The 12,344-nt window shown below is 39.1% G+C and overlaps 1 protein-coding gene across 4 annotated transcripts in view; it reads right to left on the minus strand.

Moving 5' to 3' along the window:
* The window catches only part of fynb (FYN proto-oncogene, Src family tyrosine kinase b), a 60,996-nt gene extending 54,297 nt beyond the window's left edge, over positions 1-6,699 (minus strand). For 3 of the 4 annotated variants that reach the window (XM_030405514.1, XM_030405511.1, XM_030405515.1), the window contains exon 1: positions 6,582-6,699. The gene's annotated coding sequence lies outside the window, so the exon portion shown is untranslated. Of the gene's footprint in view, positions 1-5,989; positions 6,119-6,581 lie in introns of those variants that run through there. The other variant, XM_030405512.1, reaches the window with a different exon arrangement.
* Positions 6,700-12,344: the final 5,645 nt, after the last annotated feature.

Here is a 12,344-nt window from a genome sequence, read left to right on the forward strand (position 1 = left end):
GCCGGTGCTCTCATGTCTTGCCTGTGCTCCAGATGCAAATGAGCAAATTGGATTATTTTCAGAGCAAAGAACGCCACACTTGAAGACCTGTAACTAACTTTACACATAATGGGCCAATGCACATGTAAGCAAACACAAATACGAGCTGTGGCGGCTGATCGAGGTTAAGTGTGATGCTATCAGCCTGATAGGATCTGTTCCAGTTCCAAGACAGACAAAGCAAGTCAAACAACTCCTGCTACTTGAATTCCTCTGAAGAAACACCCCTGAAACGGACTTCGCCATGGGCCTTGTTTTGACAAGCTTTATGCAAAGTGTATGGGCTTCATGCATTATTTCCTCCCTTGTTATTGCGACTCATCTGCACACGCAGGCTCGCAAACAATCCTGTTTTTAAAATGAGGCTGATGTATCAATTAAAAAGACAGTGACAGACAGTCGGTTAAGTTGAGTTTAGGCTACATGATGGCTTTTTGACGGTATCATGTGTAATTGTCTGGCGGATGAAAATATCAACAATGAAAATATCCGGTGGGTAATGTGCAAAATAATTTAACACATATTAAATAAACTAATAATGGGTGACCTGCACAAGACAACTTAAATAAAACCTTGTAGGCCTAGTATCCCAAGTTTGGTTTGACCACAGCTGTTAAGACACCGAGAGAGTTTTTCTTTTTCTCTCTCTCCGCACAATCACTTTATTCCAACCTGCGCACTGCCAATGATTTCTGCCTGAAAACACATGTATGTACATGAGATTCTACACGTCACGTTTTTGTCAGGTCAGTTCTAAGGGAATAAATGCGTACACAAGCAGTGGCACTGATCGTAATAACCAGTGTGTTTTCTTGCCAAAATTCGCTCTTGGCAAAGTAAATAGAACATATGATGAAATGATCACTACAGATTGCAAGCCATCCACGGAGCTCCCCACCAAGGGAGGTGAAAGGCGGGTAACACTTCCGTGCACTCACAACTACGTCAGTAAAGGCCCACTTAAAGCACTGACCACAGGTGCACACAGACAACATGTTTTACACCAGCGGGTCATAGGTTTTGTCCGTTTTGTGTTGGAACGCAATTACACTGTACAATGTGTATGGCTATATTCAACATATTGTTTTGTATCATATATCAGCTGTTTTTTAAAGCCGGACTTCTGAAACATCCAAGGCCAAATTAATCATACATTTTTTTTTTCTTAACTGTAGAGTAAACCCCGAGTGAAACCTCTGGGTTTTTAATTGTGTGCAAAAAAAAAAGTTGTGACATAGAGATGCTGGAGGGACTGCGGGCATTTCAGAGGGGATCATATGATCTGCAGCCCCTGCTCTCACATGTGAGTGTACGTCCCGCCCAGCTCTTTCATAGCCTGCATTCATCCGTAGCTCAACATTTACTCATGTGGAACAACAACTCCAGTTCAGCCTACAAGTGCCTCGCGACTCAGCCACCCGGAGTGGAGGGAGAGGAGAGAGACGCTTTTCATCCCTCTCCACTGGAAGTGTGACACAAAGGACGACACTGTTGTGGCGTCTTTCTGAGCTTCTGGTGTGATGCTGAGTGGCTGACCGTACTCCCAGTCCCAAACACATGAGCCAGGCCATCTGACCGACCGTAAGCTCCATATGATAACACTGACTCTTGGAGTGGACCGTTCTGCAGAGGCCATACGGACAGACGGAGAGAACATATCAGGACCTGGGAGTCACGCTTCACTGCGTCACAGCCGGCAATCCCACTTCCTGGTCCTCCGTCCTCTATTGGGTCGAGCATGTGCGCAATTCCCTGTCCACCTCTGCCACAGGAATGACCCCGTTTATGGCTGCATATGGCTACCAACCATCTCTTCCCTCTGCTCAGAAGAGCGGCGTCGCTGTTCTCTGCGTTCCAGGCTCACATCACCCGTTGCACGGCGGTTTAGAGGGCTGCTCAAGATGCTTTTACCCCGTACTATCTGGCAAAGTCAACGGTTGGCAGACCCTCACCACATCCCTGCTCCACAATAACCAACGGGGACAAAAATTGTGGCTTTCTTTCCGTGACCTCGCACTTTCAAGTGGAGTTCAACAAACTGGCTCCATGCTTTGTTTTTGTTTAATCAAATGAGCACATGGCAAGCTTGAGGTGGGTAAGCAGTGCACATTGCATAGAGGGATGAGAGGAACAGGGGACGACAGGGGGGCACCTGGCAGAATGTTCTGATCATGAATAAATAATTCAATGATGGAAACAAAAAACACATGTTCCTCACATCAAAAAAATGGCCGCGGTGTGGAATAAAGTCAAAATCAAACTGACCAGAGCATCTCAAACATGTTCATACACTAATTACTGCATTAGCTGTGTTGTGCTGTCCTCACATCCTCTTCCCCAGCTCTGTGTAATAACCTGCCTGCCAGCGAAAAATCCATCAGTCAGTCAAGTGACGGGGTGAACTGAGATTAGGAACACGGTCCTTTGGCAGCGCTTAACCACGGAGCTGTTTAAGGCTGTCTGTCAAACTGGGCCCAACAAAAGGGACTTTCATCAGCGATACCCTGTATGCCTCATCCTTTCAGATAACACCAGGAATAAAAAAGGAGCAGTCCATAACTCATAACTCATCCTGACAAGAGCAGTGTTTTTCTGCAAAAAAGCCACGAGTCGCAAGGGCCACCTGCAATACAGCACTTCACTGCAAAAAAACCCCCCAAAAGCAAGCAGCCTTGTCTTCTTTCTTCAAAGACTAACACTTAATGTCTGTCAACTGCTTAGAACCCGGGGAAGCCGGCCTTTTTCTGGATATAATAATAATAGTACTTCTGCAGCAAAAGAATGCAAGGGAAATTACAACTCCACATTACACCGTGCCACTCCAGTTTCAGCAGTTTTCCCTTGAGTGTCACACAGATTACAAGCGACACGTCTTGGTGTCTGCCACACGTTGTAAATAGAGGCGGCTTCATTGAGAGACACTTCTTAAAGGAGAGAAATGCTGATGTAAGAGAGAATCTGTTAGGTGTCTATAAGCAGCGGCAAATGGCAATAAGTAATTACACAAATTTTGCAAAGACAAAGTGTGACATAAATGGCTGAGGTTAAGACCTGGCCAGGCTCAGATTTATCTGGATGAATGGAGGGATGCTCGTCATTGTTTTAAAAGGTGACAGAGGTGACGAGAGCGATTATAAAAAAGTAAAAGATGGAGAAAGGTTGTTTACATTAGGAGGATGAGAGCCAGCATTACAGCTGTGACAGAGTGGAACACGTCTGACTTATTGATATAAAGTGTAAATATATGTTTAAGGATGCACTGATACCGATACTGGCATAGGGCATCGGGCCAATACTGCGCTCATATAATTGTACTCGCAAAGTTTACCAATACCACGTTACTGCACTAGGCCTTACGTTGCATGAAACTGAAGACCGCGATCAGAGGGCGGCTTGTCATTTCTTGTTGTCATTTCGGATTTTAGTGTCTAGGGCATAGGTCACTACCAGGCAGACCGCGGAGCAAGTCCCGACCCACTGACCAATTGCATGTGAGTTAAGCCATCCCACGTGATTATAACCAGCCAATCAAATCTGTGCATGTCAAGGAGTGCATGAATGCAGCAGCTGAAACCTAACTCGAAGGGAAACAGATACAGAAATGTTATCTTTTTTAAATTAAGCACTTTATTTTAAGATGCACAATTTCAGAAAGCTATTTTATTCATTTTTACTATTTTATTTTTAAATGCAGCCCTTCTTTTCCTTAAAGAGAATTGAACATAAAACACATCTACAGTATTATCTGTATTAAATGTTAAATGACAATAAATATTGTGGCAACTTCAATATACATCAAACTGACTCAAATGTGGAGACTGTGCAATAGTCTAATTGAGATATTAAGTTAACTGTGTTAACTTTACAATAAGTTTCATTGTTTAATTTGTCAAATAAGTTTCATTTTGTCAAATGTGAAGACAGTGCCAATGTGGAGGCTTTTTGTTGACACAAGAAATTGTGATTGTTTTTATTCATTTCTATTTAATGTATAATCATTTGTTGTTACAAGCAGAGAAGAAAATGCATTTGTAAACTACTAGTTATTTTTGTGGTAGAAATATCGGTATCGGCAGATATTATAAATACATTTACTCAAGTTACTGTTTTGAGTAGTTTTTTTTTGTGTATTTTGTGTTTTTTAAGTCGTTTTTAAAATAGGTCATTTTATTTTCACTCGATTACGTTTTGAGTGAAGTATTGCATTTCACGCCATTTAACATACCATCCGCTACTGAGTAAAAAAATCCTAACAGAAAAAAAACAAAAAACTACGCAGTGACGATTGATCAGCAAGTATCAAGCTGGCACAAAGTCTTCTTCAACGAGATGGTGATGGAGGCTGATCATGAGACAGGCTCTGGCTGTGATGACGGTTCAGAGACAGTGGACCTAGAAATGTTAGCTACACCTGAAACATTGAATTCTGCTGAACTCAATACTGACGACCACATTAAAAGAGGGTTTTTCCTTCAAATACAAGAGGGCTAACAGCATCGTGATGCAGTGCAAGATGTGGCCTGCCTGCCTCTGCTGCTTTTCAGTTGTGCTGGTTTACTGTTCACTGCAAAGCAAGCAAGGATGAGCGCAACTAACTTTGAAAATCAACTGCTGCTCAGACCTAACAGGATGTTTGTAGACTGATGCTCTATCTTTTACGCAGACATACAGTGGGATAGGGCCATTTTAAGTTTTTAAGTTTACAGCAGCTGCCATTGAGTTCATAACAAGTTAGCAGTTTATTTAAACATGTGTTATCAGGCGCGCAGCCTGCCATCAGAATATGCCCCTGGCAAATTTTTGTTTTATTGTGGTAATCTATGATGAAATGATTTGGCGTTGATTTGTATTAATGTTGTTGATGTGTTAGAAGAAAAGAAGGATGGCACTCAGAACTAACAATTTATGGCACTTTCAATTGACAACATTTGAAAATGTTTTGTGGGATGGTCTGAACTAAAAGTTGTACATTATACTTTCCCGAGGGTCTTAAATGTCCTGTGTTGACAACTTGGCATGTTTTATGTTGTCACTGCACTTACATGTGTATCGATTTTTCTTGAATTAAAAACAAGATAGTTTTGGATTTATGACCCCTTGTCCTGTTTACACCACATGACCTGGTTTTATCTTTTTTTTTTTTTTAAATGTACATAAGTAACTTTTAATTGAAGTGGATTTTAAATAAACCACTTTTTACTTTTACTTGAGTAGATTTTGAGACAGGTAATTTCACTTGTACCTAAGTAATAATTCATCAATGTATTGGTACTTTCACTTGAGTACAATATTTTAGAACTTTTTCCACCTCCATTTCATTGCACCTATAGGCACTGGATATCAACAAGTACACAAATGAAAATACTCGAACTCGTACTCGGTTTGTAAAAAAAGGGTATCGGTGCAACCCTATCTGTAACCTGATAGTTATTTTTGTGGTAGAAATATCGATATCTGTACTCAGTATTGACAAGTACACAAATTAAAATACTCATACTCGTACTCGTAAAAAATGGTATCAGTGCACCCCTACAAATGTTCATCACAGGGCACCAGGGTGCGACTACAGGTGCCCAGAAATCTGTCAAGTGCGGCCAAACATTTTCATTGCAACAGTTAGCCTTGACTAGCAGTTTATCTTTTAAACAATTGAGATTACCATAATTTCTTAATGCATGTGCTGTGATTTAAAGGAAGAAAAATGTATTTTCACTTTTATTCCTCTTTAAAATTATTTACACAATGTCAAGAAATAGCATTTAAAACATATTTTTGGTGCACCTTAATGAAAAAATAAATAAATAAATAAAATAGGCACACCAGTGCAACTAGTATGAAAAGTTAGTCTTGATCCCAGTTCTGACATTATGTTATGTTATCCTTCGCAAAACACCAGCAGAGACACAAAAGCACGGGCTAATACAATTAAAGTTACGCCAACACACTTCACCTGCATCACACAGCATCTCATGTGGAGGAATGCAACCTGGTCCTCAAAGTTAACTGGGCACTATTGCGTGGAGAGGAGCCTAAATGCACCCCAGATGACAGAGCATCTGTCAGCCACGTGAGGTTGCGTCCTTCATCTGACTCCACGAAGCAGTGATACTAAGAGATGCCACTGCTGCTGCTGCTGCTGATGATGATGATATGGGACGGTCAACAAACCAATGCGTCGAGATGCTAACAGCCTCCTGTGTGTGATATCAGTATATTGCTCCTGTGCTCCAATTTTGCTTTAACATAAGTTCCAAATTCGCTTCGGGTGCTGTTTCTTCAGCCCAGTGAAACAGGCCAGATGTATACTAATGTGTATGTTTCACATTCACATAAGGTATCGCATTAAAACCAGCCGACGCCTCAGCCACAGCCTCTCTATAGAATGGAGCTGGATGAAAGGTGAAGCTAGCAAACAGGCTAAGCACTGTTACGTTCAGGAGATGTCAATGACAGTTGTACCTGGGAAAATCAAAATAGTTCATTCGGCTTTAAAGATACAAGCGGGCTGAATAATGACTAAAATGGAAATCAGTGTCTCTTACCAGTTCAAACGCGTCTAGTAATCTGCCGGACTATATTCCATTGCCGTAATGACGAAATGATTAGACAGTGTAAAAAAAAAAAAAAAAAAAAAAAAAAAAAAAGAAGGTGCTGCTTTGGTGGCCCTGATGTCTCCCTGCTGCTCGTCGTAGCCGCTGCTTTTGATAGCGTTAGCTCTGCAGGGCCACAATGACACTACTGTTGCGTTCATGAGCTGTCGGATATATCAAATACCAGTCATCAACAACGAGATGTAGAATTGCGTAACAAGTGCAGCCAGGAAATTGGAATAGTGATGCTTTGAGGGCAGAGAAAATCCGGCAAAAGTATACATTATAACTGTGGGGTCATTTTGTTAAAACGGCAAAAAAGAGACTGTAATTTCGGAGCTTTTTAGGGGCAATGGAAGAGAGCCTGACGGGACCGATCCATTGACTGACACGACCGTCGTCCAATCAGAGCATAGGTGGGACAGGGACGGAAATGTTACGTGTGTTTGTGTACAAACAGATTTCTTCGATTAAGGTGTCAAGTACACCTATGACAAGTTCAGGAGGATATTTTAAGAGCTGTAAAAGCGAAATCACCAGGTCGTATACCTTTATTAGCCTTCAGAAGCTTAGGAGACAAAAGGAAAAAAGTATGACAGGGTGTCAGGAGGATATTGATAGAAGGTATAATTCCAGTTGTGGTATTAGAAATGGTCTAAATGTAATATTGTTATAGGTGGACGATGACTTTCTGTTTAGTGTTTGAATTCTAATGAAGTGATAAACTGCTGTATGAATGGCAGGGCTTATTTAGTTTGTTAACCTATGCTGGGGCGCCATCTTCTGCCAGCATGCAGACAGCACTTTAATCTCAGTGTCACAATGGGCACACAGGGAAGACGTCTCAAGAATCAGAAGACAAAGCTTAAAACGCATTTTTAGATATGAAATCTTGTTTTCCGTTCCCATTTCCCTTCTCATTGCCGGTGGAATTACGATATGAAATGAAATTCTGAAGTTTAATCAGTGACAGGATTAGACTAATAGAAGGCATATCTATTTACTGACTGGAATATTCGTTTTAAGAGGTTCTTCATGTTTTCATTTATTTTAAAACACCAATTTAGTCTTGCCTATTGTGCTACTCTATTCTTTATTTAGTATAAATGTATAATATCTTATAATTCCTCCATACAACTCAATGACAGGATAGTTTACTCAGCTGAAACAGTGACAAATCATTTTGAGCAACCATTTGGCTCACAAGTGAAGCAATCTCATTCTTCCCAAACATATATTCTATGTTTCTATGTTTCTATGTCAATCTCATTCTTTGTAAAGTAACAACAATAAGTTGCTATTGCGGATTTCTGTAAATTACATTTAATCATTAATGAATGATATGTCTCGAAGGAATAGACATATCTACGGGGTGTTGTTTAGCTTAGTTGGTAGAGCGTGCGTCCCACGTGCCGAGGCTCTGCAGCGGACCCGGGTTCGACTCCCAGCCTGGGTCCCTTTGCTGCGTGTCACTCCCTCTCTCTCTCCCCCTGCTTCCTGTCATATCTTCAGCTGTACTATCAATAAAGCAATAAAAGGCCAAAAAAAAAGACATATCTATGTGTGGCATCCAGGAAAACAATCCCATGTTGTAGCCTTATCAAATAAAATTCAAAATAAACACATTAGCTGCCATATGCTTGTGCCTGATCAGAATTTGAACCTCCTTCCACAACCCAGTGCTTGTGTATTCTAACAAAAGAGCACCACATAACTTCAATTAAAGTTATAAAAGACACATCTCGCAGCAACTTGAGTCACAAGAGTTGGTTCTGTGGAATCGCTACATAACTGTAAAAGTCTGGATGAATCAATAGTCATTTCATACACAACAATAACATCTAAAAGACCAAACGTAAGTGCTAAGTCGAACACTGAATTATTTTCCCTCAAAAAAGTGATTTAAGTGGGATGAGCTGTCACAAAATGTGTAATACTCATGTACACGTGTTGCTTAAAATGAATGCTGATAAACCAGAGTGCAGTTCAAGTTTGGCATACAGCTCACTTCACGTTCTGTGACAGGTGTTATCACTAGAGTGCCAGAAAGCAGGGATTCACTGCATCAACATCGATAACCTTTAATTACCTTATTGTCTGAACTTCCTGACACTAAATGGAATCTATATGTGTCAATTCACACACACCAGACTCTGACGGTGACAAATCACAAAGCACTGGGCTTGCATAAAATTCTTTTTCTGATAATACTGGTACCAGCACGTACGGTTTAAACAGCTTTCACTGGCTGCACTAAGCTGACACTGACAGTGTCCCTCAGCAGTGATCCCTGTTTGTTAAGATCACAGAGTAAGACCACAGTGCTATTAAACATTCAAATCAGTTATTTTACATGGGTATGAAACAGGATTTAAGTTTATAGATTTTACAGGCCAAAAATAAAAAAGTAATTATATACAAAAACATGCGCACATTAGAGGGGTGTCGCAAGGCATAGCCCTATTACACAGGAATGTGTCTTGCATAAGAGCTAGCTTTGTGTTTAGGAGGATTGTCATGTTTAATAACATGATAAGAAAGGGCCAGACACAAACGCTTGACTCAAAGTTGGAGGAACAGTATTGTCTAAATTTCATTGTGCGCTGTAGCATTAAGATTATTTTTCTTCCCAATAAGAAGTGCACAAAAATATGTTGACAGAGGTATCCAGCTTTTATGGTGATTGAGGTTGGAAACATTAAAGCCGCAATAAAAAACGTTTTAGTAGTATCAATCCTTAATATAAATGTGTGTAAATATGTATTTGTGAAAAGAGTTGTATAGATTTATCCACTGAAAATTTTCCAATAGAAATTTTCCCTAAGCTCTATGCAGCCTTTTACTCACTTTTAGCACATTGTTCAGATTGTCGTCTGCAGTTTCACTCCCAGCAGTCTTATTTCATGGTAAGACATGACTACTACTTCATATGTTCTAAGTTTACTTTCTTACTGTTCTACTTTCCCAAGTATAACGTAATACCGATAGACAGATACCAGATCCTTTTACTTTTTTTCCTGGCCTCCGCCCAGCTGCCCCCCTTAACAAGCTAGCTGGCTAGCAAGTAGCCGCAGAGACGCATTAATGCACAGATGTAGAAACAAAAATTCTTTCTCTCAGAGGTGAGTAATTACCAGTTTCATTTACTGCATTATGTTCTCTCAAGTAATGTTAGCCTAATGACATTACATTCTGTTAAAAGCAGTATACCTCTCAGCTTTCATACATTTTGGAAGAATAGTCTGTACGTTTAGTGTCCTTACATCCCTGCTGGAAAAAAAACAGCATAGACCAGCATAGCTGCTTACCAACATAACCAGCATAATGCATGCTGATCATACCAGCAAGACCAGTTATGGTGCTGGTATGCTGTCACCAGCCAGCATGGGATAATGTGCTAGATGTTGAGGATGGTAGCCTGTTCACCAGGGTGGGATGCTGGTATGCTGGACAACCACATTGGCATTGACTTAAATTTATCAGCAGATATGTATCGTACTTTCATACAAAATATGTTGTCCCACTAAATTTCACATATAGTACCAGCACAACTTAAGGATGTATGCCCCCCATAGGTTCGCTTTAGCTGCCGTCCTGATATCTGGTCAATATCACGTTATTTTTCCTACTGACAGCACTCGGTAACCTCGATCAACAGGGATATGAGTTAGTTCTCCTTTAAGCAACAATGTGCTAAAATATGGGTTGATATAATTTATGGTATTCAGTGAATCCAAATCATTTTTAGGCAGATACTTACTAAATAGAAACCAATTTAACCCAGGTAATTAATAAACATAAATCAAGATATTTAGTAAATATAAATTACGTTGGCTCAGATACTAAATAAGTAAATATAAATTAGTTTTCCTTCTGATTTGGATTTACTAAATATGTTTGGGCTATATAACTCATTATTTGTCATGCTATGTCTAAATCGAACACTGTTGCTTTAATTACCATGTACTTCATTTTTTGGTTAAAATTTAGTTAATTTATTCAATACTTTTTAACTAAAGTTGGAGTACTTAAAATCTATTCAATAATATTAAGTCATTTTTTTCACAGTGTAGCAGACTTACCTGACTAACCTTTTTTTCAGTGAAATACAGCTTAATCTATTTCACAATTCAAAAAGACGCTTCTCTCACTGAGAAACGGTTAAATTTAAGTGAGTTTTGACCAAAGAACATCTGAAACCATATCATCCATGATATTTATCCAACTTCAAACATTCTAAGGTAGAAAACTTACCTGAAAATTTTTTTTTTCACTGAAATACAGCTTGATCTATTTCACAATGCAAAAAGACGCTTCTCTTGCTGAGGCACGCTCAAATTTCCCGTAAGTGAGTTTTGACCAAAAAACTAATTGAAGGACAAATGAATCCATGTTTGCTATAACATTTATCCAACTTAAAATTCTAAGGTAGGAAGCTTCCTTGATTGTTTTTTTCCAGTGAAATACAGCTTAAGACTGCTTGGTATGTACTGATTAAATTGTCTAATTATGGCATTTAAAATGAGCTTTTCGGGTCTCTCTGTCCTCTGTTTTCCAGCACAGAGTTGGTCATCTTTTCAGAAGACCTATAATAAATCAATATCTAAACAAAATTTCATGAGTTTTTTGTGACAAAGTAGTATGCGTTCCACTCATTCCATCACAGAAACACGAAATCTGTAGAAATCATTGGAATTGAAGACTGTCATGATATACATGTTCTTAACAAGTGGATGGAAACTTTTGGCCATGACTGTATTGTGTAGATGTATATACACAATACAACATTTCTTTTTCGCGTGATTTCTTGATTTTACTCTTTTGTGCGGATGTGCACCAGATTTCCACAAAACGTTGCTTGCATCATATATGTATCAACACCATATATATATATATATATATATATATATATATATATATATATATATATATATATATATATATATATATATATATATATATATATATAGATATGGTGTTGATACGTATATGATGTATGTATGTATGTATGTATGTGTATATATATATATATATAATATATATATATCTATATATATATATATATATATATATATATATACATAGTGTTGATACGTATATGACGTATGTACATATATGTATGTATGTATGTATGTATGTATGTATGTATGTGTATGTTTTCCTCCGTGCCTCTGGTGGCATTACAGTTGCAGGGTACTCAGGCTCTGGCTCAGGAGGTTGAAAGCTCATCAATATGAGTGACAGGTGCTGGTGCAGAAACTTGACAAGTGGAGTGGAAGGAGGGTGGGATGAACAGAACATGAACAGCCTCAGGGCCAGAGCTGCACTTTGTGGCTTTAACATAATCCGTTTGAGTGGTAACAACTCACAGCTCTCGCTGTGTTGAGGCACTGTAGGGTGTGGAGACATCTAGAGATGATACGTGTGCAAAAAATGTCCTTATAATAAAACAGTGGTAAGTAAAGTGATGTACTTTGTCACAAGCTAGTTATTACTTCAAAGAAACACTGCAAAAGCTTAATGTGAAAAAGGCAACTCAAGAGTCACGCGATCAGAATGAATGTGAAAAATACAACTACTTAAAAGACAATGACAGTGTGAGAACATGGTGCAGTTCAGCTTCTTGTGGTCAAAACAGGAATTATAAAAACGGAAAATGAAAAATGTGCACACCGTTTTCAACGGCAAAAACGTTTTTTCACCTGTTGTCATAAA

This window comes from Sparus aurata, chromosome 22, assembly GCF_900880675.1.
Source record: "Sparus aurata chromosome 22, fSpaAur1.1, whole genome shotgun sequence".
Taxonomy (NCBI): Eukaryota; Metazoa; Chordata; class Actinopteri; order Spariformes; family Sparidae; genus Sparus; species Sparus aurata.